The sequence below is a fragment of the Lissotriton helveticus genome, chromosome 8 (assembly GCF_964261635.1).
Source record: "Lissotriton helveticus chromosome 8, aLisHel1.1, whole genome shotgun sequence".
In the NCBI taxonomy this organism is placed as follows: domain Eukaryota; kingdom Metazoa; phylum Chordata; class Amphibia; order Caudata; family Salamandridae; genus Lissotriton; species Lissotriton helveticus.
Genome location: NC_136069.1, coordinates 139,337,961 through 139,365,437, shown reverse-complemented (window position 1 = coordinate 139,365,437; position 27,477 = coordinate 139,337,961). Strand labels below are relative to the sequence as shown.

The following is a 27,477-nucleotide window of genomic DNA, read 5'->3' as shown; positions in this document are numbered from 1 at the left end:
TGATGTTGGGTGGGGGGTGGGATTTATTTTATTTCGTTTAGTTTCTATGGGCCTTATTTTTCTATTTCTCTGCGCTTTCTTAACCTGTTTCTGTTCTGGGTCCGCGATAGGGGTTAATGGGGAGGGGGTGACGCTGTATATGGTGTGCGACTGATGGCTGCTAATTTGGCTGTTTCATTTTGTGCCGCCATATTGCTTGAGGTCTTAATTTCCATTGTTGTTTCCTGTAGTGCGGCCGCATGCCCCTGCCGTGTTGCTATGGTATGGACTCAGTTCTCCTTCTATCTTCTCTTTCATTGCTTTGTATTTAGATCGAAAAGAGACAAAAGAAAAACCTTAAAACTTAACCTTAAATGCTCCTTCTCCTCGGTGGCATGATTCTATTCAGTGTAACGTTCAATGCTTGTTGTTATGTCATCCGCTACCACTGAGGAGCTGTATTGCTTGCTCTTGTGCCTCAAAGTATCGTGGCCGGCCTGACGGTTGTGGGCCCGTATTTGTTTCTTTTCTCTTTGCACAATAAAGGTTTTAAAAAAAAAAAAAAAAAAAAAAAAAAAAAAAGAAAGCTGTCAACAACCAGCTCGCCGCCTTCCTCGAAACCAATAAATCCCTCGACTCCTCACAGTCCGGCTTCCGAGCCAAGCACAGCACTGAGACCGCACTCATCGCAGCAACAGACAACATTCGAACTCTACTGGACAACGGAGACACAGTCGCCCTCATCCTCCTCGACCTTTCCGCAGCCTTCGACACAGTCTGTCATAGCACCCTATTACAACGCCTCAGAAACATCGGAATCCAAGGAAAAGCACTGGAATGGATCACCTCGTTCCTCGCCGGAAGAACTCAGAGAGTCCGCCTCCCACCATTCAAGTCAGAGGCCACTGAAGTCATTTGCGGCGTGCCACAAGGATCTTCACTCAGCCCCACCCTCTTCAACGTATACATGAGCCCTCTCGCAGCCATCGCACGCCAACACAACCTTAACATCATCTCCTACGCTGATGACACTCAGCTGATCCTCTCACTCAACAAAGACCCTAACACCGCCAAAACCAACCTCCATGAAGGAATGAAAGAAGTTGCCGAGTGGATGAAGCACAGCCGTCTGAAACTGAATTCAGACAAAACAGAAGTCCTTATCTTAGGTACCTCCCCCTCCGCCTGGGACGACTCTTGGTGGCCAGAGGCCCTTGGAAAAGCACCCATCCCGACGGACCACGCACGAAATCTGGGCGTCATCCTGGACTCCTCATTCTCGATGACCAGACAAGTCAACGCCGTCTCATCATCTTGCTTCAACATTCTTCGCATGCTCAAAAAAACATTTCGCTGGATCCCCACCGAAACTAGAAAAACGGTCACCCACGCACTGGTTACAAGCCGCCTGGACTACGGAAACACCCTATACGCCGGTACCACCGCAAAACTTCAGAAAAAACTCCAACGCATCCAGAACGCATCAGCCAGACTCATACTAGACATCCCGCGTAAAGACCACATTTCTGGTCACCTGAAAGACCTCCACTGGCTCCCCGTCAATAAAAGGATAACATTCCGCCTCCTAACCCACGCACACAAAGCACTTTACGAACTTGGACCCGAATGCCTCAACACACGACTTTCCTTCTACACCCCCTCCCGCCAGCTACGCTCTTCCAACCAAGCCCTTGCTGCTGTACCTCGCATCAACAAAACCACCATGGGAGGAAGATCCTTCTCCTACCTGGCGGCTAAAACCTGGAACTCACTTCCCACTCACCTTCGCCTCACTCAGAACCACCTAGCATTCAGAAAGCAACTTAAAACCTGGATATTCGACAACTAATTCCCCACCCATCTTCAAGCGCCTTGAGACCCTCTGGGTATGTAGCGCGCTATATAAATTAATTGACTTGACTTGACTTGAAGATAGAGGAAGGGGCAGCAGGAATGAGTGTTGTTGTTAGTCAACATGATGACAAGCTGTCAGCATTACAGTAAAAGTTGAGGATTTTGAAAACCGACAAAGGCGGTCTAATCTTAGGCTTTTCGGTATCCCAGAGGAGGTCGAGGCGGGGGGACCCGAGAGCATTCATGGTAAGGTTATTCCAGCAGGCCTTCACAGATCTCTCAGACTGGGATTGGGATTCTCAGTTACAGAGAGTCCATAGGTTACCAATAACCCAGAGAAATAAACAAAAAAAATTCCCTCGCCCATTTCTAATTCATTTCGGGAATTATTTGTTAAGGCAGGCTGTTTCTTTAAAAGCAAGACCCAATCTACCAGTTACGGTAGGAGAGATTTCTTTTTTCGTCAAATCGGATCTTAGTAAGGCTACAATGGACAGACGTTGGCAATTACGCAAGCTAATCAATCCATTTAAGGCTCTAGGGGGTCAAGTATACTTACAGGAACCGGCTAGGCTAAAAGTACTTAAGGGAGGGCACACTTACTATTTGAAAGTAAAACCATGTGGGTTTTTTTCCGGTTGGGTAGGGAGTAGGCGAAGCCACAGGCTGCTTCTTGAGGGTAGCTGCCACTACAGCGGCAGAAAGCTGTATTTGGGGGGGTGCCCGCTCGTTGGAGGAGGGAGGCAGCAGGAGGGATGGGGTTAGTTGGGGAGGGGGGTATGTGGAGGGGAGGGGGGGTTTATCTAGAAAAAGCATCACAGGAAAATGAAAACGAAAATTCAGAGCAACCAGAGAGTAATGTACTATGTATTGCAATGTTACAGATTGATAGGATTGGCAAGGTATATGTAATCCTCTTTTTTATTAAGTACCTCGAATAAAATGCTTGACCTGGAACGTTTCTGGCCTAAATAGTAAAAGGAAAAGACGTTTGGTTCGGGAAGAAATAGCTTTGTATAAGCCTAATTTTGTTTTTTTATCTGAGACACATGTTGCTTATGCAGATAGGAAAATTCTGGGACATTTGGGGTATGATGTGATAACTTGTTCGACATTTAATGCATCAATAAGGGGGGTTGCTATCCTAAAAGATAAACGTGTTAAGGTAGAAGTTGCGAAGAGTACCTGCGATAAGAAAGGGAGGTGGGCTATAGTTCAATTATTGATTGAAAAAATTAAATATGTCTTTTGTATAGTTTATGGGTCAAACCTTGATGATGCTCACATTTTTGATCAGTTGAATGTAGAGCTACTGCAGTGGGTAGGCGAATTAATTATAATGGGTGATTTCAACTGCATAATGGACTATAAGGTTGACACTACGAGGGGCAATGCAACTCATTGAATGCGGAAAACACGGGCAGCTATTTTAGAGTTAGGACGCATTCACAATATTAAAGATGTTTGGCGATGTGCTTTCCCTACCATGCCTGGTTATTCATATTAATCTGCCCCTCACAGGCTCTGTTCTCGTATTGACATGGTTTGGGCATCAGACAGAGTAGTGAGCATTAGTGCTATTGAACTTTGCCCTAGAATCAATTCCGATCATAACCCTATATTATTAACCTTTGATACCGAAAAGAACTATACAACACCTCGTACATTTTCTTTTCCCAGGCACTTATTTACCAATACTTTATTTATTTCACAACTTAAGTTGCACATTGTATATTTTATCAAGTTTAATCTCAACTCTACGACATGCCTTATGGTATGGGACTCTTGCAAAGTGAGTATACGGGGCTTTACCCAGCAATTTCTTTTTCACCAAAATTCTGAGCGTCTTAAAAAGGATAAAGCTCTGGTTAACGATATACTCTCTGTTGAATTGTTACTGGCGGAGGCTCTCCGCCGACATGCCACGAACATAACTGAATTGGAATTACAACTAGGACGGCTGAAGTCTGCCCTAAAAATTATTTTCTGGGATAAGAGTAGCATTAAATTACATAAATTTCAAGTGACACATTATGAGAGCGGAGACAAAGTTGGAAAGTTATTAGCTTACAAAATAGCTGATGAACGAGCTAACACTTTGATTAAGAATTTAAGGGGCCCTAATAATATTATAATTGAACAACCAAACCGAATTTGCCGCATGTTATAAAAAACGATATACTCCTGAAAATCAACCGACAGGGGCGACTATCCAGAACTATCTGGATAACTTTCTAGAGAAACCCGATTCTCTTGATTTGGAACAACTATCCAATCCTATCAGTGCATGTGAAATTAGAAAGGCGATGTCTTCCTTGCCAGCTGGGAAAGCATCTGGAGAAGATACGATTCCATTAGAAATTTATAAGGTTTGTGTCGAGGAACTTATACCTCTCCTTTATCAAGTAATTAACTATATTGGGGAAAACAGGGAAGCCCCGAGATCTTGGAATAAGGTAAAATTGGTCTTTTTTAAAAAAAAAAGGGAAAACCACCTGATGAATGTGGTTCGTACCGCCCCATATCGTTAATTAGTGCAGATGCTAAAATATTTGCTAAAGTACTAGCCACCCGTTTAGCACCTATAATACCGAAAATAGTCAGCCCAAACCAACATGGGTTTGTAATCGGCAGGGACACCACAGCACATATTAATATGGCTGTGACAGTCTTTGACATTGCTGAAAAGGAATCCACCCCACTCGGTATGATTATGCTTGATGCAGAAAAGGCTTTTGACCGAGTGGGGTGGGATTACTTGTGGCTACTTATGACTGGCCTTGGCTTCAGGGGTACATTTTTGAATTGGATACAGTCATTATATGACAATCCCACGGCCAAAAACAGTTATGCTGGTTTATTATCAGCCTCGTTCACTATTGCCCAGGGAACCCGCCAGGGGTGCCCCCTGTCACCTCTTTTATTTGCATTATTAATAGAACCATTTCTTCATGCACTATGACTACAATCTCTTATTACTCCCTTTAAGTTTGGCCCTCATTTACTGAAGCTCACAGCTTATGCGGATGACGTCGCCATCTATTCAACTGATATTGGAAAGGCGATGCAGGGCATTACACTAGAAGCTAGTAGATTCGGGGACGTCTCTGGTTATAAATAAAACTTAAATAAAACGCAAATAATTGCTAATTATAAACCAGGTGGACTAACTATTGGACTGTGTCTGGCGGCAACATACCTAGGGGTCAAGCTATCTGCAAATATTAAGGATTTAATTAAATTAAATTACGATGATTTAGTTAAAAACACCATAACTCTGTTAAAAAAATGGCACAAACTTCCCTTAAATATTATTGGTAGAATTAATTTGATCCGTATGATAATTCTACCCAAATTTCTTTATTTTTTCCGTTCTATTCCTCTGGCATTTTTTTTAAAAACTGGATGGGATTTTCAGCAGCTTTATTTGGGGGTATCGTAAAGCTCGTAGATCTATGACACTCCTAAAAGGGGCTTTTGACATGGAAGGGTTGAACTTCCCGGACTTTAAGTTATACTTTTGGGCAGCATTTGTAGGACGTTTACGATATCTAATTAACTCTGAGGGCGCAGACAATCGACCTTACTTTCTCACTTTTATGTTTGATTCGGATGCGAAAATATTTTTGTGGAGGATTAATGACCCCAACTACTACAAAAGGGTGCGTTTTAAGATAGGTAGGGATTTAGTTAAAATCTGGCTCAATATTCAGGTCTTCTGCAATGTGACCTTTTTCCATCCTAAATTTATCTTGTGGGGAAATCCTGGCTTACCGGGAATATTCAGCGATGGATTAACTAACCTATGGGGAGTGCATGGAATAAAAAGCCTTGGGGATCTGTATGGAGCACAAGGGTTCTTGAGCTTCGAAACACTTAGAATATTATATAATATCCCTGACTCTATGAGGTACAAGTACATGCAGATATTTGATTTTTTTACTCGAAAAATGAAACTACAGAATATTTCTGATTCTAGCATATGGGATAATCTCTATTCGCAGGAAAATAAGTCACTAATTAGTGGTTGTTATAAATGTTTTAATACTTATAGAAACGTGGACTGCAATATTCTAGCAGAGAAGTGGACCAAGATGCTAGGGATCAATATTACTCCGGCTGTAATTAATTCATCTCTATGTAATATAAACAACCTGGTCTCTTTGTCAAGTTTAAGACTGTTGCAATTTAAAATCACTTGCATGCTCTACCATACCCCAGAAAGAATATCTAAATGGGCTTCGAACAGTATATACAGCGAACGAACTAAATGCCCCAAGTGCGCGTTAGCTGCAGCAGATCTGGTGCACATATTTTATACTTGCCCTAAGCTACTAGAATTTTGGACATCTCTCGAGAACATTATGACATTGAAATTAGGGGGCTCATTCTCCTTAGATCCAGCGCTAGTTATGTTAGATACTAATGTTAGGAACATCCCACAAAGACCCTTAATTACTATTATGGTAACATGCGCTAAACTCATAATTGCGCGCGCCTGGATATCTCCTAATTCCCCACACATAATGGAATGGTGGTCATTTCTAACGAAATTCATAGTATGGAATTGGCGTTGGCCAGGCTCAGGGGTACTAAGTCTCTAACTAAATTCGATAAGATCTGGGGGTCTCTCTTATTCTAGGTGAAAATTACTTATTACCTAGATAACTGTTGATTTATGTTGTATATCTGTAATGATATATGTATGTATTTTGTCTGGAATCAATTAGAATTTGCCAAATGATTTAATGTCAATTCTGTATATGTTTAGACTACCTTTTTTCTTATTTTTTTTTGTTTGCTTTGCTATGTTTGTATACTTTAGTTTCCTGTGCTGCTAATAAAAAAAAAAGCCATTTGCTAAAAACCACATATACATTAATGTTAAAATTTCAACGTGGCTAAAAACATTTTATATAGCTGGATAAATCCAAAATGCAGATGTAATCCCTAATTACATGTGCAAAATACCGCATATTTGTAAACTGTTAAATAGCTGTAGTTCTGAAACTGCCCGCCTGGCTATTTACATGTGCAGAGTACCGCATATTTGTAAACTATTGACATGTGCAAAATACAATTGTAAACCAAGAATCATGTTGTTCTCCTGTGCAAAAACTCGCCAATAAAAGTTGCCCTGTTTAGGAGCAAAGGCTACTCACAATGCAAAATCTCTAGTTATTTTTGAGTAAACCAGCATAGCGCCTATCAAAGGGTGTGCAAAAAAGTTGCATTTAGAAAGTGACAGTGCTTACAGAAGAAATAAGAAAAAAAAAGAAATATATTTCTAGCCGGAAATACTATTCTTCTAAAAGTGCAAGTGCTTTATACTTATATTTTTCATGTTCATTTTTCTCCTCTTTTGAAACATCTTAAGAATCTTATTTCACTGTGGTATAAAATTGAGTGTAATAATAAAAAACCTAAAAAAACCCAGGGAAGCGTGCAAATTCTGCCTTGTAATGTCATAGAAAAACAGAAATGAGAATACTGTGGGAAAACATAAACAGCAAATATGGTCCAAAGTATTGAAAAAAGACTTACGCCAGAACAAATAATCAAAAACAACCCAGGACCAGTAAACCTTCCCATATTACAGCGATCTTTGTTGGTACTTATAGACAGTAGTGTAAGTCTTCTGTATTATTTAAGCCATTAGGAATCTTGCTATCTAATTCAATTATAGTTCTGGATTCCAGCTGGCGTAATTTCTTTTCCCTGTCCCCTCCTCTTTTTAGGTTAGGAACTGCCTTGATCACATAGTATTGGAGGCACTTCAACTCATTATTATGCTTACTTTTGAAGTGCCTCGCGACTGGATATTGGGGGTCGCTGTTTACAATTGCACGTAGCTGCTGCAGAATTCTGATGTGCACCTGTAACTTCGTACTGACCGCATAACATATGCCACAGGTGCACGTCAGAACACAGACCGCAAAGTCTGTTCTGCAATTAAAGTTTCCATCTATGGTACCTGCAGTTGGGCTAAATGGAGTCCTGTAGTGGGTGGTATTGGTCCCAAACGTACAGGCCCTACAGGAACTGCATTTATAAAACCCCTTCCAAGAGGAGAGCCAAGTATTGGTGGTCGTGTTTTCAGGACAATTCTTCACTAATTGCGATCGCATGGACGGTCCCTTCCTAAAAGTGATCGTGGAACTTGGGGAAGTCTTGGAGCAAGTACTCCATCAGTCAAGACTATTGGCCAATTTTGCTTTACAATTGACCTAATTGTTCTTTCTTGCCTACTGTATGTGGTTATTAATCTAGGCGTATCTTCTCCCAAGCTCTCTAATTCAATAGCGGTATCTGCATTAGGTAAAAGGGATTCTATGGGTCTAATATTGACTTTGTTTAGAGCTTCTTGGAGGCATCCTTCGTCATAACCCCTAGTACAGAATCTGTTAAGCGCTTCACATGCACAGATTTCAAATTCCTTTTGGTCACTACAGATTCTCCTGAACCTAAGAAGCTCACCATAGGGGATGCTGTTTATAAGGTGCTTGGGGTGATCACTGCTGGCGTGCAGAATAGAATTGCCAGCAGTCTCCTTTCTATACATTGTAGTTGCAATTTTTCTCTCCTTGATAAACACCTTAACATCCAAGAAATCTATACTGCTTTTGTCCATATGGAATGTGAATTTCAAATTAACTAAATTGCAATTGATATCAGAAATGAACTTCATAGCACTTTCAGCGTCACCCCGCCAGACAATAAAAATATCGTCTATATACCTTAGCCACTGAAGTACATGATCATTGTACATTTGGGCATGTTCATGATTTAGGACCTGCTCCTCCCACCAGCCAACCTGTAAACACGCTTAGCTGGGGGAGAAGCAGGCCCCCATCGCAACACCTCTTTTTTGGAGATACATCTCCTCTTTGAACACAAAAAAGTTATTATTCAGACACCATGTGATGGCCTCAATGAGCATCTTGTTGTGTGCATAACATTCTGCCGCCCGGGTATTGAGAAACAACTCAACTGCATTGATACCTGCACGGTGTTCTATGCTGGTGTACAGAGATTCTATATATAAGGTGATGAGCATCAGATCCTCCCCCCACGACATGTTGTCAATTTTAGTCAACAAATCGCCAGTGTCTTTAATATATGTGGGTAACACTTTTACAAATCCCTGCAAAAAAAAGTCCACATATTTGGTGAAATGTTCTTCCATACCACCAATGGCAGCGATGATCGGCCTGCCAGGTATAGGGGTACAGTTCTTATGGACTTTGGGGATGAAATATATCCTGGGTACGGTAGGAAAATCCACTTTTAAAAATGTTAATTCTTCTTTGGATATCATTCCATCCCTCTTCCATTTCGACAACAAATTATTGAGGGTATCTTTGGCCTGATTATAACGACGATAGTCCACCCTCTCATAGCAGGTCATATCATGAAGGTGCCTAAATGCTTCAGTGATGTAATCAAGACGTGGCCAGATGACAATGTTCCCACCTTTATCAGATTTAGAGATCACAATTTCTTGATTTGGTGCAGTTTTTTCATTTTCTCTGTAACAACTTCGTGGAAGATGTCTATGTCATCTTTAGGCATATTTGGGACAAAGGTAGATTTAGCTTCAAATGAACTCAAGCCTGCTCCTTTTTGCTTTATATTGGCGTCAATGAGAAATTCTTGTGTCCCTTGGTATTCAATTGGGTCTTGGCTATTTTGATTGTTAGATCTACCTAATTCATAAACTGTACGTAAGGTTGGAATATTCGATGATTGAACGTGACTGCTGGTTTTACGTGACTGCTGGTTTTACTAGCATCCTCAGTTTGCAAAGGTTTTTCCTTTATTCCGTTTTTGATAGTGAAAAACTTTTTTAGCTTGAGCTTATGAATGAAACAGAAGATATCAATTCTGGTGGTAACATAATTGAAATCCGTAACTGGGCAGAAAGAAAAACCAAGCGCAAAGCAGTTGTTTTTCAGCCTCGGTCAGGGTCGTGGTTGAGAGATTAATTATTGTATTATCCTTCATTTTCTGCGCCATTGATTCCTTTTTGGCTTTGCAAATCCGCTTTTTGCGGCGTTCTCTTCTCTTGTTGGTTCTTCTTGCCCTCCTTGTTTCCTCTGATTCCGAGGTCCCAGGGTTTGCCTGCGGTCTGACGCTAAAAAATTGATTTCCTCTGCTAGGTCTAATCTTCTTGTTTCCTCACCGCCATCCTTGCTGCCAATACTTTCATAGTCAGAAGCTGACTCGCTCGTAACTGACCCTCTGTCCATATCTGATAGGGTGTAATTTTAAGCGTATGCTTGTTGTTGCCTACCGCTCATTGGAACATTAGCCGGCCTCCCGCTTTGTTTGTCTTGTTTTGCTTGTTTAGCTAATTCATATTTACCTGAAAACGTAAATATGCGCCTTTCCTCATAATCAGTTTTATCGCGTAAGAATTCAAATTGCTTGCGTATTTTAATTTTTTCTTTTGCTTTGCGAGACGTTCTTGAATCTCCCTCCTTGTTTTCTCAATGTACTCACTGGACTCCAGTTTTTTTAGCTGCTCATTAATGTTCTCAATTTCTAACACCAGTGCTTGGCGGTCCACTTCTGCGTATTTAACTAATATCTTTACTAGATTCATGGACGCTTGCAAGTTGCTTTCCCCCCATTCCTTCAGCATGTTAGGATTAGGATCCTCGTAGCTGGGGGCAAGTAAAATTCTCAGTCCTCTAGGAATTCATCCTACTTCCATATATTTGGCCAACGACTTGTGTTCCCACCACTTGGTCACTTCACTTCGCCTGCATTTTTCGAATTTTTACAATAATGCTCTGGCATCGCCCTCTGTCAGTGGCCGTGTCTGGGCCTTTCTCTCTTATTGGTGCACTGGGCAGATTGCTGAACAGATCCTCTGCAGCCGCTTCCCTCATGCGAACCTCTTCTGCCGACATCGTGACGAATGTTAAGATCAACAATAGTGCTTAAGTGCGTCGATGTCAGTGATTTGCCCCAGCGTAGCCTGAAATGGCTCCCCATCTATGCCAAATGCCTCTTATGCACTCACCGCAAATCAAGGCAGCATCACTGCTCCCAACTGATCCTCCGACCGCGCCGATGCCATGGCTGCCTCTCAGCGTTTGTGTCTACTTCCGGCTGGTGGCTGAGCACAGCGGCCTGGTTCTCGGGAGTGGGTTCGTGAGCGGAAGCAGCCGACTTCCGCGATCCAAGTCAGCAACCAATTCCACTCCAAACGGTAAAAGAGAGGGACACGAACCACTGGTAATATATATACAATATCTCTGGGATCAGTGGCGTACCCTCGTACCTTAGCATACACAGATGGATGCTCATGTCTCAGAACTCTCGTTCCATGTATGTGTTTTGGGCTCCTGTGCTCTACTATATGACAAGATGTGTGCACGTAAACAACAACTGCATATCTGTGTTATGTCTAGGTGCTAATGCCTGGCCAGGAAGAATAACAAGGGACATTGTTGTTTGACCTTGTCTCGATGTTCAGATTAAATTCCAGGAAAAGAATAGAATGCAAAAAGAATGCAGGTTCTGTGTGAAAGTAGACTGTGGCACAAAAGCCAGCATGTTTTTATATTAACTTGTGCAAAAAGAAAATGAGGGACATAACGTGCACACGTAGGGTAACATAGGTAAAACTACAATGGGCCATGCAGGACAGACACAGCACCCTCCTTGTGGTCAGGATAATAACACTAGAGGGGACAATAGAATGATAAATATAAACAAAATGTAAACAGACTCACAGTATTGTAACAGAAGTGAAATTGACTGCAAACAACAATGAGCAGGAAATGGCATTTTGGAACAAAAATCATACTGAGGTGCTACGGAGGAATCCATAGTGTCACTCGCCATTTCAAAGGACAAAGACTCCATGAAGGTATTAGACTCTGCACATGATGATCGGTCAACAGCCCAAGTCACGAGCTCCAATGAAAAAACATGCTCTCCAGCCTCAGCCGATGCTGAGACAGTTACAGGGCAACCTGCAGAACACTTTTAGCTTCTGTAAGGCAACTTAATGGTTATCTATGTCAAAGGTTGCAGCACTCACCACAATGTTTGGACCATCAAGGTCCGGAGCCTTCATCTTGATGCCAAAAAGTTTGTTGCACCCCATAGGGATGGTTGAATCAATCACACCTTGTACCTAATACCCTAGACCTTAAGGACTGCTCTAAGTTACAGTTCTTTCTCTCCACAACAGAATTATCCTCAGGTCGATATGGAGATGAAAAATGCACTTGCACACTCATGGACTTCATCAAATCACAGTGCACTTTAGAAGTGAAAGCAGAAGATTGGTCTGAGTGGAATGCGCCACATGCATAGGTCTCGATGAAGATTTGCAAGTCTTTAATAACATTGTGAGGGTCAGCAGACTGCTGTGGCCAAGCCCAGAGGAATCTAGAGCAAGAATTGACTGCAACCAAATACATTTCTATGCAGTATCCCAATCAGAGGACCTCAATAATCTAAATGAATGCAGCTAAAAGGCTTCTTAGAGTTGTGTCTGCGGTGGATGAGACACAGAGAACGTTTAATCTGCTGACATACATCACAACATAAAACATATTTTTTTGGTCTGTTGGTATAAACCCGGCCACCATTTTTTTTTCCTGCAGAGCAAAATGGTGGCAGCCACACCGGCAAGAGCAGAAGCTATACCTTCATGTGTGGCAACAATTAAATCATGTATGAGGTCGGTGATGGGAATCGCGTAATCACCAACGCCAGGAATAGTTTTGAAAGGAACATTCTGGTCTTTTATATGATAGAAATGTTTAGGAGGAAAGCCCTTTGGTGAGGGGTGCCATTTTTAAAAGCATTTAGGGCAACCAAAATATCCTTGTCGATACGAGTCTTAGAGTGCATAACCGCTGCAATGTTATCTATGGCAACTGCAGATTTGGCCACTTCATCAGCCAGAGAATTTCCTAGGGCACGTGCTCGCACACGTTGATGACTCAATGTATGTATAACATGAGTTTGTGGCAACCTATCCTTAAGATCTGCCACTTTTACCCAAAGCAGCTCGTGCTACTTTGGAATCTCTAAAGTCATTTTGTTTCCAAGAATGAAAATGATCATTAAAAGATTGTACACAATAATACGAATCACACACAATAAGTGAGGGGAATTTTGGATCCATATTTTCAAGTGCAAAAATGTAAAGCCTTCAGTTCAGTCAACTAGACAGTACAGTACCCAACTGCAAGTAGTTTGAAAGTGAAATACGCCATCTACGATAGTGCCCACAACGATGGCGCATGCAGCAGAATAGTGCTGTTTATAACCTATAGCAGGTTGTGCAGAACCATCAGTATAAATGATGGACTTATAGTGGTCAAGAGGCAGATTTGAAGAAGGCAAAGGATAAACATGTCATATCGCAAAAATTCTTGAGTTTGCAAAGAAGAGTCAAAGACGAAGGCTACATCCACGGCTGTTATTTAGCAGCCCATTGTATCCAACTAGGGTGGAGGGCTCTTGCATTAGGAACGCTGGCTTTAGTGACAGCCTCTAAGGCAGACACTGGAGAAACGACAATAATGCAGTTACCTTGAGCAAGTGGCCGTTCCTGTATGATGGGCATTTGTACAGCAGTTAGAATTTTTCCAGTGGAAGCAAAACACATTTCCGCCGGTGAATATAAATATGATTTATAAGCTGTGGGTACTGTGTCTTCTTTTCTGAAGGTGACATATGTAAATCCAATTGCGCCCCGGTAAAATTTGGATGGCTAAATCCACAGTATTGACGTGTGTATATAATTGCCATATTTCAAGCAATTCCTACTGAAAATATCTGAGTGTGTCAGTATGTTCCAACGTCCAGTAGGAAGCCGAAAAATCTGGGCATATTAAGGCATATTGAGTTTATTATGTTGTGTAAAGTCAGGTATATATGTGCTGCCAAAATTCAGAAATCCCAGCAGGGACTGTAACTTTTTAGATGTACTTGGAGGTTGCAACTGTGCACACTTTTCCAGAAAGTGAGGGGCGAGACCTTTTCCTTCATTTGTTCATAACCTAAGAATAGGACACTAAGAAATGCGATATAAGATTTTTTGTAGTTACATTTGTAAATAAGTCCTGCAAACCACGATATTGTGCGATCCACTCTTGCTAAATGGGGGTTCAATTCTCATCAATCAAGTACATATCATCTACATATGATAAAGTAACAGGATCAGTTTCATAAAGAATCCACATAATTCTTGCTGCAAAAACTCCAGGGCTGTTCTTATAGCCCGTAAGAAGTTGGTAATAGTGCATCTGGAATCCTAGCGTGCTGAAAGCAGGCCAGTCATGGCTCTCTGGAGTCAAAATGTGACTAAAATAACCATTGAAAATATCCAAAGCGCTTTTATATTTTTTACGAACTACATTGTTAATGAGCGCAGTACTAAGGGTATTTTATACCACAAGAGTGTGTGTATGACTGTTCAAATGCCTAAAATCTAAGACATCGCGATAAGAATGATCTGGTTTCAGAACAACAAAAAGAGGAATATCTAGAGGAAAAATGTAGGTGTCCACACTCTAAACTGGAATAAATGTTTCAGTTCCTTTCACTACCAGAAATTGGTGGAGATTCCGGTGTACTATGGTGACTTCTGCTGCACTGTCGAGGAGTGTCACCGCCCAAATCCTGTTCAGGAGGAGGATTCTCACCATTTGAAGCATAATTAGCTGTTAAAGCTGCAACTTTCTTCTTCTGAAAATGGGCTTTATAATGAGGAGTTCTATCCTCTCTCACCATCTTCATGTCAGAGGAGTGTTATGTCTTCCCTTTTTAGTTTCACAAACGCATAATCTTCCTGTCTGCGGTCAGATCACCCGCCTATATTGTACTGATGGTCAGCAAGTCCTGAAACAAATGAAGAGAAAGAGATCCGGAATCTGATAATTGTCAGGCGTCATCATTTTAGAGCGATCACAAAAATCGTATCACCTTTCAGAGAATGCTGGGGGCGGAGAACCTCCACTTGTTCTACTTTTCTACTGTTGTGGGTTAAATTTGTCCCAGGGTCTATTAAGAAACTCATGGGTGGTTTGGCATCATTGTTAGGACTAGGCTTGCCAACCAGTGCTACTGAAGGTCTGGCTCCCAAACTATTATCTCCTAAAGATGTATACACATTAACTATAATCACAGGCAACTTGTGCTTGCCATCAGCAACTGCCACTGTGGCAAGTCGCTGGTGCATAGCCAAAGGCGCTGCTTCAGATTTAACATTAGAAAAAAACATTTTGGAGACAACTGGAACATTCCCAACAAGTTTCATCCCTAAATCAAGTGCCCCATGCTTATTCTGTATTTGTTTAAGATGTTCAGTAGAAGGAATATTATATTTGTATATTTTTTCCCACTGTGTTGGACACAATTTTCCTTACTTCATTAAAAGTGAGTCTCTAAGAATATTTGAACTCAGAACACAGTCACAGTGTATTCACCCAATCTTCAATTATCACCAAGAATCTAATGCATCTATAGGTGCATTTACCCTACAATTTGGGTAGGTGGTTTGGGGTGTGCTAGAGATGATATACCGATTGGGTAAGCCCACCTAATAACATTATGACACTGTCTCCACTCCTGAACTTTTCACCTACAAATCATTACTTTCAGGTTAGTGTAATTAGATCAATGGAAGCAAACAAGACTAAAACACTCAGAATGCTTTAGCCTGTTACACAAAAGTCAAGGACTGGAAACAGCGTCATTAACAACTTGGAGGCATCTGTGGAAGGTGGACATTTAATATTCTGAAGCACTATGCATTCTTCTGAGGTTTGAGCTTACTAGAATAGAGGGAATTAATCCTTACACTAATTTGAGGCCATTCCTTTTGCTAAATTATTTTCCTATAACATCAGTCCCCTGGGTATGACCATGATATAGAGACTGGTGACTCAGCTACATAGGTAGCTCAAGGGAACAAAGATTAGAGGTTGCCATCAAGCCATTATACAGATGGGGGTAGCCACACTGTGACCTTACAAGGAGCAGTAGCAGCTAGTGCTTCAGCACTCATAACTGCCACAGATGACATTTGCATTCTCCTTGACAGTGGAGACACAACAGCCTTTATTCTCCTGGACCTCTCTGATGCATCCGACACGGTCTCACACCCCATTCTCATCAGGAACCAACACAACACTGTCCGCTGAATCTGCTCCTTCTTAAATGATAGAACTCAAGCTGTCAGCCTGGCACCCTACTTATTGAAAGCTTGCAAACGTATCTGTGGAGCGCCTCAAGGATCATCTCTCAGCCACATGATCCCTCTAGCCAATTACATCAACATCCTCTCCTGAGCCAAAAACATACAATGTATACTGCTCTCTTGGACAAGATCCCCCAGTACAAGAAACAAGTTCATCACTAACAGGATGAAAGCCAGCTGTCTCAAGCTCAATACTGACATGACAGAAGTAGTGATGTTGTTTGGCAAGAACACCTTGCCACGGGAATTCCAACTAGTGGCTGGCTGAAATCCGGCCCACACTCACGTCCAGCACCAACACCAGGAATCCCAGAATTACTACCAAACAGCACACTGGACAAGTTAACGCCATCACAGCATCCTGCTTTCACAGCCTGAAGATAATGAGGAAGATCTTCAAATGGCATCCAAACAACACCAGAAAAACGTCACTCGTGCCCTAGTCTTCAGCAAGTTGGACTATTGGGATAGTCTCATTGCCGGAATCACAAAGCAACTTGCCAGAAGACTACACACCATCTAGAACTCAGCAGTTAGACTCATCCTCAATCTCCCACATATAACTCACATTACACCAACACCTCATGGTGCTTCACTGGCTCCCGATACACAAACATGCTCATTTCAAATTCCTCACAAACATAATCAAACCTTTACACAACTTACGTCCCACCTACCTTAATAGTTGCATCTTCTTCCGCCAACCATACAGACACTTCTGCTCCACAGGACTCCTACTCGCACACATCCCACTTATACAAAACCAGATTAGTAGGGAGGGCACTCTTTTACATCGCTTTTAAAGAACAGAAACACCTCACACTCCATATCAGAGCCTCCTCCCTCGTGAATTCCGCAAAAAACCGAAGACCTGGTTTTTCATTTAACTAGCCGACTCCAGGCAGGGCTAGTCCCAAACAGCGGCTCAGCACCAGAATACCCTAGTAGTTGACAGTGCGCTTTACAAATGCACATAAAATATCTTAACAATCAGGGCACAGATGGACAGGATACTACCACTATCAGATGTGGACAACATGGCAACCTTTCAATATGAGTCTGCAAGAGACAAGTTGTGACAATAGTAAGTAGCACACTAAATAACTCTCAGTAATTCATAGCGAGTGAGCACCACACATTATGACCTAACACTACCTCTGAGTAATTACCAGCCTAGCATCCATGCATGCTTGACACAAAGAGAACTAAGAGCATGATTACATGTTAATTGCACTTCCGCCTGTCTAGTTAATGCCACACACCATTGGTTGCTAACATATTCAAGATTGTGTTGATGCTTTCATTAGCACTTTTAATGATTTATGGTTGCTGTTGAAGCCTATGGTTGCAATTAAGATATACTTGTACCGATGGGATGACCAGATGTGGAAAATATACATCTAGTTGCATTATTTTTCTGCATATGCTTTTTAACTATTATACTGCTTTTCAGAAAGATATATTGTTCTTTGAGCATAACAGTTTTCAGAATATGCATTTGGAATAAGGACAGCAGTAATAATATACTATTTAGTGGTGTTTAATGAATGGCAGCTGTTTCCTCCTTTCAAATCATGCAGTTAGATCCGGCATCAGACTCCAAAGGAGTAAATTATTAAATGGAAACTATAATGAAATATTACGCTATGGGGTTATTTCTTGTTAAGTATACGTGCTGTGTTGAGCAGGCTGACCTACATGTACAGTTCTTTTCAGAAGTGCATGCTTACACAAAACCTGTGGCTATTGTAATAATTTGTTGACTGACAACATAAACTGTTTGAGATTATACATTGATTTGAAGAGCAAAATCTAAAGAAAAATAAAATGCAAGTAGCAAAAGAATAGATTTGTAAAGCCCAAGCTATGAACAGTAAAATCATCTGTTTTTTGCTGTCCTAGGTCTTGACTGCAACAAGACAGGTTTAGGAAAAGTACTCAGGCAGCCATAGATTATGATAGAAAAGACAACCCTTAGTAAATGTACTCCAGTGCACCCCTTGGTGCTTTTAGCGACATTGATTCAGCTGATGTAGGACACTTAGGCAGTGCCGACTTTACGCATGGGCACGATGGGCAGTTGCCCTAGGTCCTCATAAGCATAGGAACCCCATGCACACCCGAATGAACTTTTTTATTCAAGTGAGTGGTTGTGGAGGCAAAGTCCAGTTTACTGCGTTGCCCGAGGGCCTTTAATGCGGTTAATACAGCCCTGCACTTAGGGCCTCATTTAACATACTGCAAGCAGGAACAATGGATTCCCAGCCTCTGCGAGGTCCCCCCGCAGCCACTGGCAGACGAGAAATTATTGAATTTCAGTTGGTCAGTAACGAAATGCGGCATAGGGTTTAAGCATCATGTTTTTTGAAGACAGACTCTAATTTGTTTTAGCACAGTGCTGATTTGTCCTAACTGAGATCGTCATGCTGCCGACAATCATATGGCAGCTGTTACCACAAATCTCCAAACAGCTACCCTGCAATCTGCTGGAATATTAGCACTTTTGCCAGATTATGATTAAATCAATGGGAAGGTGTGACCTTAAGCCAGACGGATGCATCAGATCAGTTTTGGAGTTAATACAAGACCACACCATACCAAAGGGCCACTTGTTGGCAGGTGGTAAGCAGACTACCTAGGCAATTATGAGGGTCACATTCAGTAGACACTGGGATGCAACTGTTGTGCAGATTGGGATGGCCTTGGAGAAGGATCATGATACAAGACTTCTTTGGTCCGACCAGGGTGCTCAGTAGAGGTATCTCGTGAGAATTGTACTGCTCACCTAGACATGGATATCAATTATGTGGACTGCGACTTTGTTCTATTTTAAAAAAAACACAAGGATATCTCAGAATCCCTGATTTAAGTTTATACCGTTTAATATTGTCTACAGTATACATCTAACCCACACGAACATCAGTAAATTTTAAGGGGTACAAAATTCACTGTGCCCTAGGTGAGCAGAAGATGAGGAGGGTTTATAACATGATGTGAGGATGTCGCATCCTTGCACCCTATTGCAGCAAATTATACACTTACTCTATAATAACAGACAGGTCACTTCAGATGAGCCCAGAGATATGCTCACTGGGTCTATTCCCACACCCCACCAGTAAGAAGACAACCAATAAATTAATAGATTTGGTATTGCTCCTGGCCAGGCGACATATTTCAGTGTACTGGAAATCCCTTAGTGTACCGATTTTTTAGATCAGGAGAGGTGACATGCTGAAGTGATAGACACAGGGGCCAATGTTACAAATGAAGTCACCTGATGTGGTGGAAGCATGGGATATGATACTGCAAGAGACATTGCACCAAGCTGAGTGTGTGAAGTGAGGGTGGGGGAGAAATGAGTAGGAAGCTGTTCGACCTGACAGCCTTAGGGTGGTCTTCAACCAACCTTTTGCCTTCCTACTCCACTTTCACATTTTTCCTGGTAGTAGGACTCTGCACACTTAACCACACCTAAGCAGTGCTAAAGTGATTGTGCTCTCGCCCCCAAACATGGTAATATTGATTCATCCCCAATCGGCATATTTAATTTTCTGATTAGTCCCTACTAAAGTGGTAATGCATATACCCAGGGCCTGTAATCTAAATCCTACTAGTGGGTCTGCAGCACCGATTATGCCATCCACTTAAGTAGCTCTTTAACCATGTCTCAGACCTGCAATTGCAGAGCCTGTGAGTGCAGTTTAGACTTCCATGTTGACCTGGCAAAATACACATTTTGCCTGGTCCAAATCTTCCCTTTTTATACATATGTCACACACTTAATGAAGGCCCCAGACAACCCAGAGAGCAGGGCACAATGTATTTAAAAGGTAGGACATGTACTTTAAGTTTTACATCTCCTGGCAGTAACAAACTCTCAAACTCGTTTTTAGCCACTGAATGGCCTATCTCTCCCATAAAATAATATTAGGATTACCGTATTACATGTTATAATGTAATTTCCAATTTCGAAGAGATAACCCCTTCAAGTCTGGTGTCTCTGGAATCACAATTTAAAATCCATACTTATGATGAAGTCAGCTTTTAAATAGCAATTCTGAAAATGCCACTTTAAAAAAGTTTCAAAAAGGGAGTGGTGATGGACAGAGTATCTGAGTTAATCAGAACACTCCTACCCAGTCAACAGATCAGGGCTTGATCCATCACCGTTTTTTAGCTCACTGCACCATCCCAGTTCAGAACCTGGCTATATGCAAATTAGTCTGTTCCTGGCCCAGTGCATCATGGGAACAGGGCAGACCAAACTACCAAGCCAATTCTTCACTGGAAAGGAAACAAGCTTCCGGGGACCGGTTTCTGGCATTACAGCCGTCTTCGGCCCGGCTTGCTTGAATCCTGATGGTGCAGTGAGCAAGGGACTCATGTCTGAGCATACCCTTCCACACTTATGGTGGCCAAATAATTTCAAAAAGGGGGTAGTGATGGACAGAGTATCTGAGTTAATCAGAACACTCCTACCCAGTCAACAGATCAGGGCTTGATCCATCACTGTTTTTTAGCTCACTGCACCATCCCAGTTCAGAACCTGGCTATATGCAAATTAGTCTGTCCCTGGCCCAGTGCATCATGGGAACAGGGCAGACCAAACTACCAAGCCAATTCTTCACTGGAAAGGAAACAAGCTTCCGGGGACCGGTTTCTGGCATTACAGCCGTCTTCGGCCCGGCTTGCTTGAATCCTGATGGTGCAGTGAGCAAGGGACTCATGTCTGAGGATACCCTTCCACACTTATGGTGGCCAATTAACTTTAAAAAAGTTGGCATTTTCTTGCTTTACCCATTTGGTGCCTTTAGTATGTCTCTGATATCACATGGGTGGGTGTAGTTGGCAGTTGGGTTTTGTGTATTCCTCCTAAATAGCAACACACAATGGGAGTTTAGGTGTGTCTCAATGGGCCATAGCTGACAAGGCTTGGTCTTGTTCACACAGAAATGGCTGCATATCCCTCCTGAGACAGGCCAGGAAGGGAGAACATCTGTGCGCTACAAAGGCATGTCTTTGAAGTCTGCCCCACTTCAAAGGCACCACTGGGTAGAAATACTAGACCTCAGTCACCACAACTTCAGTACACTGCTGGACCTGTGTATACTCTGCCAGGAAGTAGGACTTCTGTGCTGCTCAAAGGACTGCCAACCTGCTGAACTGCTACTCTGAAGGAGCTACAGCCTTGCGGTGCTGACCTATTGCCTGGGAAGGAAAAACTGGATCAGGAACCCATCTTGAACCCAGGACCCCAGAGACTCAAAGGGCTTGTCTGTGGGCCTCCTGATTTGAGCCTCAGCGACATAATAGGCTCCTGACAACTCCTGGATACGTCTCCAATGAGTTCCTGACCCCAAGAGGCACCTATCAGGTCCTGGGCCCTTGGAATGTTTCTTAAATTGTTAAAGTTAATCTTTTGGGCTCTTCGCGAACAGGCCTGTTCACTCAGGAACCGCGCCACTCAATTGGACAATCAGTGTGCACTGCTGCAAGTTCATCTCTTCACCCAGCAATAATCATCAGACTGCAAGGCCCCAGCCCAACCGCCTGTGACACCTAGCCTGCTCTTTGCTCCTTCCTGACCATCGCCAGCGACGCTCTCCTTGCTCCTGACTAACTACTTCCCCATGAACTGCACATTTGGCATAAAACTTGAGAAGGTAAAACTTCAGCAGGACTAATCTGGGACAGTATCCCACCCACACTCAATCGCAGTGAGCCTGAACCTTTGACTTTGAGCCAGTCTAGCGCAACCAGATAGCCGCGGTTGGCACTTTCTGTTTCTATGTGCTTTTTTACAGTGTATTCTTTTAAAAATTCATAACTGCGGTCCTACTTATTGTATTTTTGTCATTTGGGGCTTGTTTCATTCATTAAATTAACCTCTATTGTCTAACTTTGTGTGGAATCCTTTTGTGTGGTGCTCTTATTGTTTTCCTCATTGAAGTGTGCACAGATATTTTACACACTGCCATTAAGTTAAGCCTTACTGCTTTTTGCCAAGGTACCATAGGGTGAGCACAGGTTAATTTGGGGTTTGCTTGTACCTTACCCTGACTAGGATTGTAGTTGCTGCTTGACCAAGGCTTATGCCCCAGTCAACCAACAACCCGCATTTCTAATAAGAACTAATTGGGTCTCAAAAGGGTTTTGGAGTAGTCTGTGTATAGGAAGGGGCAGATTTACAAAGAAAGGGACTCAGTGCTTGTCGCAAGCCATTTGGCTGCGCCGCACTGAGTCACTTTCAAAGCATAGGGATGCAGCATATTTACTACAATATGTCTCATCTCTGTGCATCCCCCTGCGCTGGTGCACAAACTGCTGCCATTCGCTGACACAGGCAACCTTGCACCATGGTGCAAGGATGCCTGCGTCGTGGGGAGATCGTTTATGTGCAGGAAGGGTCCCCTTCCTGAACATAAACAATCAGAAATGGTGTTTTTTAACTTCTATGTGCGCTGCATTAGCACACATAGAACTTGTAAAATTTAATTGTTTTACTGATTGTCTACATGCAGGAAGGGACACCTTCCAGTAAATAAACAATCATCCGAGGTGATTTCCTCTTTCTATGTGTGCTGCAGAATGCAGCATGTGTCGAAAGAGGCAAAAAACTAGGAGAAATGAATACATTTCTCCTTGTTGCTCCTCCCTATGCCTCCCCTGGGAGGCGTAGCATTCAGATTCATTTCCAAAATTACGATTACTCGCAAATCTGGAAATGTATACAGTTCAATGGGTGTTGCGTGGGAACACCCACAGCATCACCCATGCAATGCCCCTTTCATGCAAAGTGGCCATATTTACAAGAACAGAAAAAGTCATGCAGGTTGGCTTTTCCTGTCCTTGTAAATATGGGGCACTAAAACGAGCCGCCAGTGCGTCACAAAAAGTGACGCACGTGTGGCGCAAGGGGCTAGCAGATCTGCCCCTTTATGCCAACAAAACTGTATATTTATGGGTACTTAAAAACTCCGATCATGTTCCTTTCCACTCCTGGAAATGATCACAAAGATACGCTAGCCCACTGTTAGAGTAACTTCTGTTCTAACATAGGAAGGGGAATACATCGACATCAGATAAGGTGGAACTGTAGGGGAAGTGCACAAAAAGTGATGCACCGGTGGCGCAAGGGGCTTGTAAATCTGCCCAGAGATTTATATGGTTAGGTAGCCTCCCATAACCTATTCAAGCATAATAACTAGTGGGGTCTGCCCATAAGCATGAGGTAGCAAGTAGTAACACATAATTAATAAACAATGTTTTTACTGTTGATCTTTCTAACAGTTTTAGGACAGGTATCAAACATTCAATTATTATAATTACCAGATTGAGACTAAGTTCAAGTGTAATTCAAATCCAAAATAAAAGGGACAATTCTCTTCCCTTGCAATACCTAGTATCAGCAGTTTGGCCTCTAATGGGACTGTCAGTCCAGTGACTGCCTTCATCACCTCTGTAACCGTGCTCCAGAAGTGTTGGATTAATGGACAGTCCCAGACCGTATGATAGAAGGTACCTATGATACCAAATCCCCTGGCATATGCGTCCGACTTGCAGTGGCCATCCGGTGTAATCTGGATCTGGAGAAGTACGAGTTGCGCCAAGCAAAATTGGGCTTGTATGGCTACCTGCCTGGTGCTCTGCAAAGCCTACCCCGATTCCTTGCCTTCCAAGGGCAAGATACCCACATCCTCCGTGATAGTCTTTCACAATGGAAGGAGGGGGTCATGCGAGTTATTCATTGTTTTTTTGTATGCTAGGGAGACTGTCTTAGTGGGCATAGGATCCAGGAGCAGCTGTCCTCCATAGGGGAGTAGTCCGGCAAATGTTTCCCTCGGGCTAGTGCATGTTGTAGCTGCCTGTAGCAAAACATCTCCCTCTGATCTATGGCATATTACGTCTGCAACTCTTAGAAAGTTTGCAGTAAGCCCCCATCCAAACATCTCCAAGCTTGTCTATTCCTATAAGGTGCCATCACGTGTAGCTTCGCAGCCTCTTCACCTTCCACAGGCAATGTTATATTATTTATATTTGTAAGGCACACAGCTACACAAGGGGTTGCCCGGCACCAGCCTTGTAGGAGGGAACAAGGGAACAGAAACATTACAGATTAAACAGCCATGTTTTCAACCATTTATGAAATCTCTCATAGACAGTTTCCTTTCGAAGTGAAATGGGGAGAGAGTTCCATAAGGATGGTCCCAAGTAAGAAAAGGACCGACCACGCATTCACATAAGTTTGATTCTGGGGACCGTGAACTTAGCATGTACGGCAGAGCACAGGGGACGTGGAGGTGTATAGGTTTGGGCTAAATATTGCAGATATTGTGGAGCCAGACCAGTTTTGATTTTGAAAATATAGCTCAGGGCTTCGAATCTAATATGATTTTCCACCCTAAGTCAATGAAGATCACAAAGGGAGCTAGAAATAGGTGCTGAGTTAGGAACACGGCAGAGCAGCCTGGAAGCCGTATTTTGCACCACCTGCAGTCTCTGTGTCTCCGCTTTGTTAGAACGCAAATAGAGAACATTGCCGTAGTCCAGCCTAGATGTAACGAGGGCCTAGACTACAGTTCCCTGAGTGGAGGGGGGTAGCATCCAAAGAATTTTCTTCAACCATTTAAGAATGGTGAAACAAGTTAACGCCACCTTTGTAACTTGTTGTTTCATCGTCAGTTGGTTGTCGATGATAACGCTCAGGTTGCGAACCTGGTGAGCAGGCCGGGGTAAGGCACCCATTTCAGGGGGCCAATGCTGGTGGCCCCAGAAATCTTGTTGCTTCCCGAGAATCATAACTTCTGTTTTTTCTCTGTTAAGTTTGAGAAGATTATTTTGCATCCAAGATGCAATTTTCCTCAAACCGGACTGGAGAGCCAATGATTTAAATTTTCTAGATGAAGAGAGGGAGAAGATTATCTGTGTATCATCAGCATAGGAAAAAAGAGACAGCCCAGCCTCTTCGGCAACATCTGCCAATGGGCGAACATAGACTTTGAACAGCAAGGGGTCCAGCACTGTTATCACTGTTCCATAGTGAGGTTTTTATTGTTAACTTATCCCTCCACCCTAGATGTCGACCGGTCACTGTCCAAGCCTGCACTACCGTCTGGGTGTGAAACTGGAGCATTTCTTTCTTTGACCTCCCATAAAGAAGAGCAGGTTTACCCCCCTATCACCTATGGACCAGTGGTCCACCCTATAGGCCAGCTCACCTCTCCCACCAAACACCTAGTCAATCACTACTATCAACTGGGCCACCCAGTAGTAGGCTCGGAGGTCTGGAACCACAGGCCTCCGTCAAAGGCCACGCGCTGGAATTTCACTAGGGATATGCACACTGAACACCCGTCCCAAAATAGTGTCCTCAACGTACTGTTGACTTTGCAAAAATAACTGTCAAGGATTTTATAAAGGATGTCTTGGAGTATATATAGCATGCATGGAAAGGGCAATCATTTTAAAGAGCACAGATCTCCCCATTAAGGAAATGGGTAGCATATACCAGTGGGTCGCATCTGCCTAAAAGCAATCTAATTGGGGGAGCATGTTATGTTGTAGGAAGTCTGCCTCACTTCTAGGTATGTGAATCCCCAGGTAACAGCACCTCCTATTCTCCACTGGGGCCGGGCAGAGGGCGGAAGGACCAACTCCCCCGAGAGCGGGAGAATCAGGTACTTATCCCAGTTAATTTGGTAGCCTGAATAGCTCCTGATGAGGTTGAATATATGGAGAATCCCCGGAACAAGAAGCGGGGTCTTGTCACGTAGAACAGGATATTGTATGCGTAGAGGGAAATCCATTCCTACCACTCCCCGCCATCAACAATTCCCCAAATCAAGGGGTCATTGCATGCCCAGACTGCAAGGGGCTCCAGGACCAGGGTGAAAATCATAGGCAATAGGGGGCAACCTTGAAATATTTCAGGGATATAGTCCCATTCAACACTTTCGAATGCCATCCGCGCGTCTAAGGAAAGCACTGCTGCTTTCTCAGCCCCTGATTTCGCTGTCATGTACATCAGCCCGTATAGGCATCGTAGGTTAAGACGTGTGCTCCATCTCGACATAAAGCCGAATTGGTCAGGATAAATCACTGATGTTATGATTCCCGACTGTCGATTCGCCAAAACCTTAGCCAGTACTTTTGGTTCCATGTTGAGCACAGATATAGGGCGATAACAGCTACAGGTCATTGCAGGATGACCATTCTTTGGGATTACCACCATTATGGCTGTTCTCTGGGAGAGCCCCCGTGTCTTTACCAGCCAGTTACATATTGAGGAGGTGAGGAGAAATCTTTTGAGATCTTTTTCCGAGAGGGATTTCAGGGTCATGGTCACCAGGAGCTCTGTGCAGTCCTCCTCAGATCTACAGGACTTAGAAACATATATGCTTTCGCAATAAGATGCGAATGTCTTGGCTATTTCCCCGCTTTCTGTATATTTTCCCCACTCCAGTTGTGCAGTTCAGTCACCCAGTTTCTCTATATATCTCACTTGTACAGCCAGGTAATAAGCTTGGTAGCCTTATCACCCACTTCATAAAGTCTCCTTTGCACCACCAGGGCATGAGCCCTTGCAGAATTTTCTGCAATGTCCTTCAGTTCTTGCTGCCAAAGAAGTAGGTGGTGTACTAAGTCTGCACCCTGGCCCCTCCTTTCAGTATCTCAACTTCTAGAGATTTAATCTGTCTTTCCAGGGTCTGATATCATGCCAGGTCTTCCTTTTTTCTTTTCCCCTATTAGAGCCTGAACATGTCCCCATACCACCCCCTTATATGCCTCCCAAAGGATGCAGTGCAAAGCTACCGGCCCCACGTTATGTTGATAGTAGCGTTCAGTACACTCCACTATCTGGCCCCGCATTTTCCAATCCTTTTAAGTGCCATGTTGCTATTCAGGGTGGTACAACATTGTCCACCGCTGGTCCTGCTAACCAGGTAACCTCCAGGGAGTGGTCTGAAATGCCTTGCGCTAAATGCTCAGTGTTATGGAAGTGGCCTATACCGTTACAGTAAACGAACAAATAATCCAGTCGGGAGAAACTACAGTGCCGAGCTGATGTGTATATTGATGTTCTGCCTTGTTTAGGGACCACCTTAAGACGGCCAACCCCAAAGATTCCAAGAAGATTTAAAAGGGAGTCCCACTCCTGGTGTCCGCTTTTTCCGGCCATCTATCTTGTGTCATGGACATGACATCATTCATGTCTCCCCCCAGGATCAGGGAGCCCACCAGCAAGTCTAGGAGTGTTGCCCCATGGCAGGAAAGGGTGTCTCCTTGCATCCCGGGTGGGGTTTAGACAGATCCTAGGTTTAGAACATGCCCCCTCTCACAGGCCTGTTTGGAATACATATCTACCCAAAGGGTCTCTCCAGGTCCGGCCCGGGGTGTATGTTGTTGCAGAC

The 27,477-nt window shown here is 43.1% G+C and overlaps 1 long non-coding RNA gene across 2 annotated transcripts in view; it reads right to left on the bottom strand.

The window, feature by feature from the left end:
• The window catches only part of LOC144772429 (uncharacterized), a 1,363,881-nt gene that overhangs the window by 126,605 nt on the left and 1,209,799 nt on the right, over positions 1 to 27,477 (bottom strand). The gene's annotated exons all lie outside the window — the stretch shown is intronic.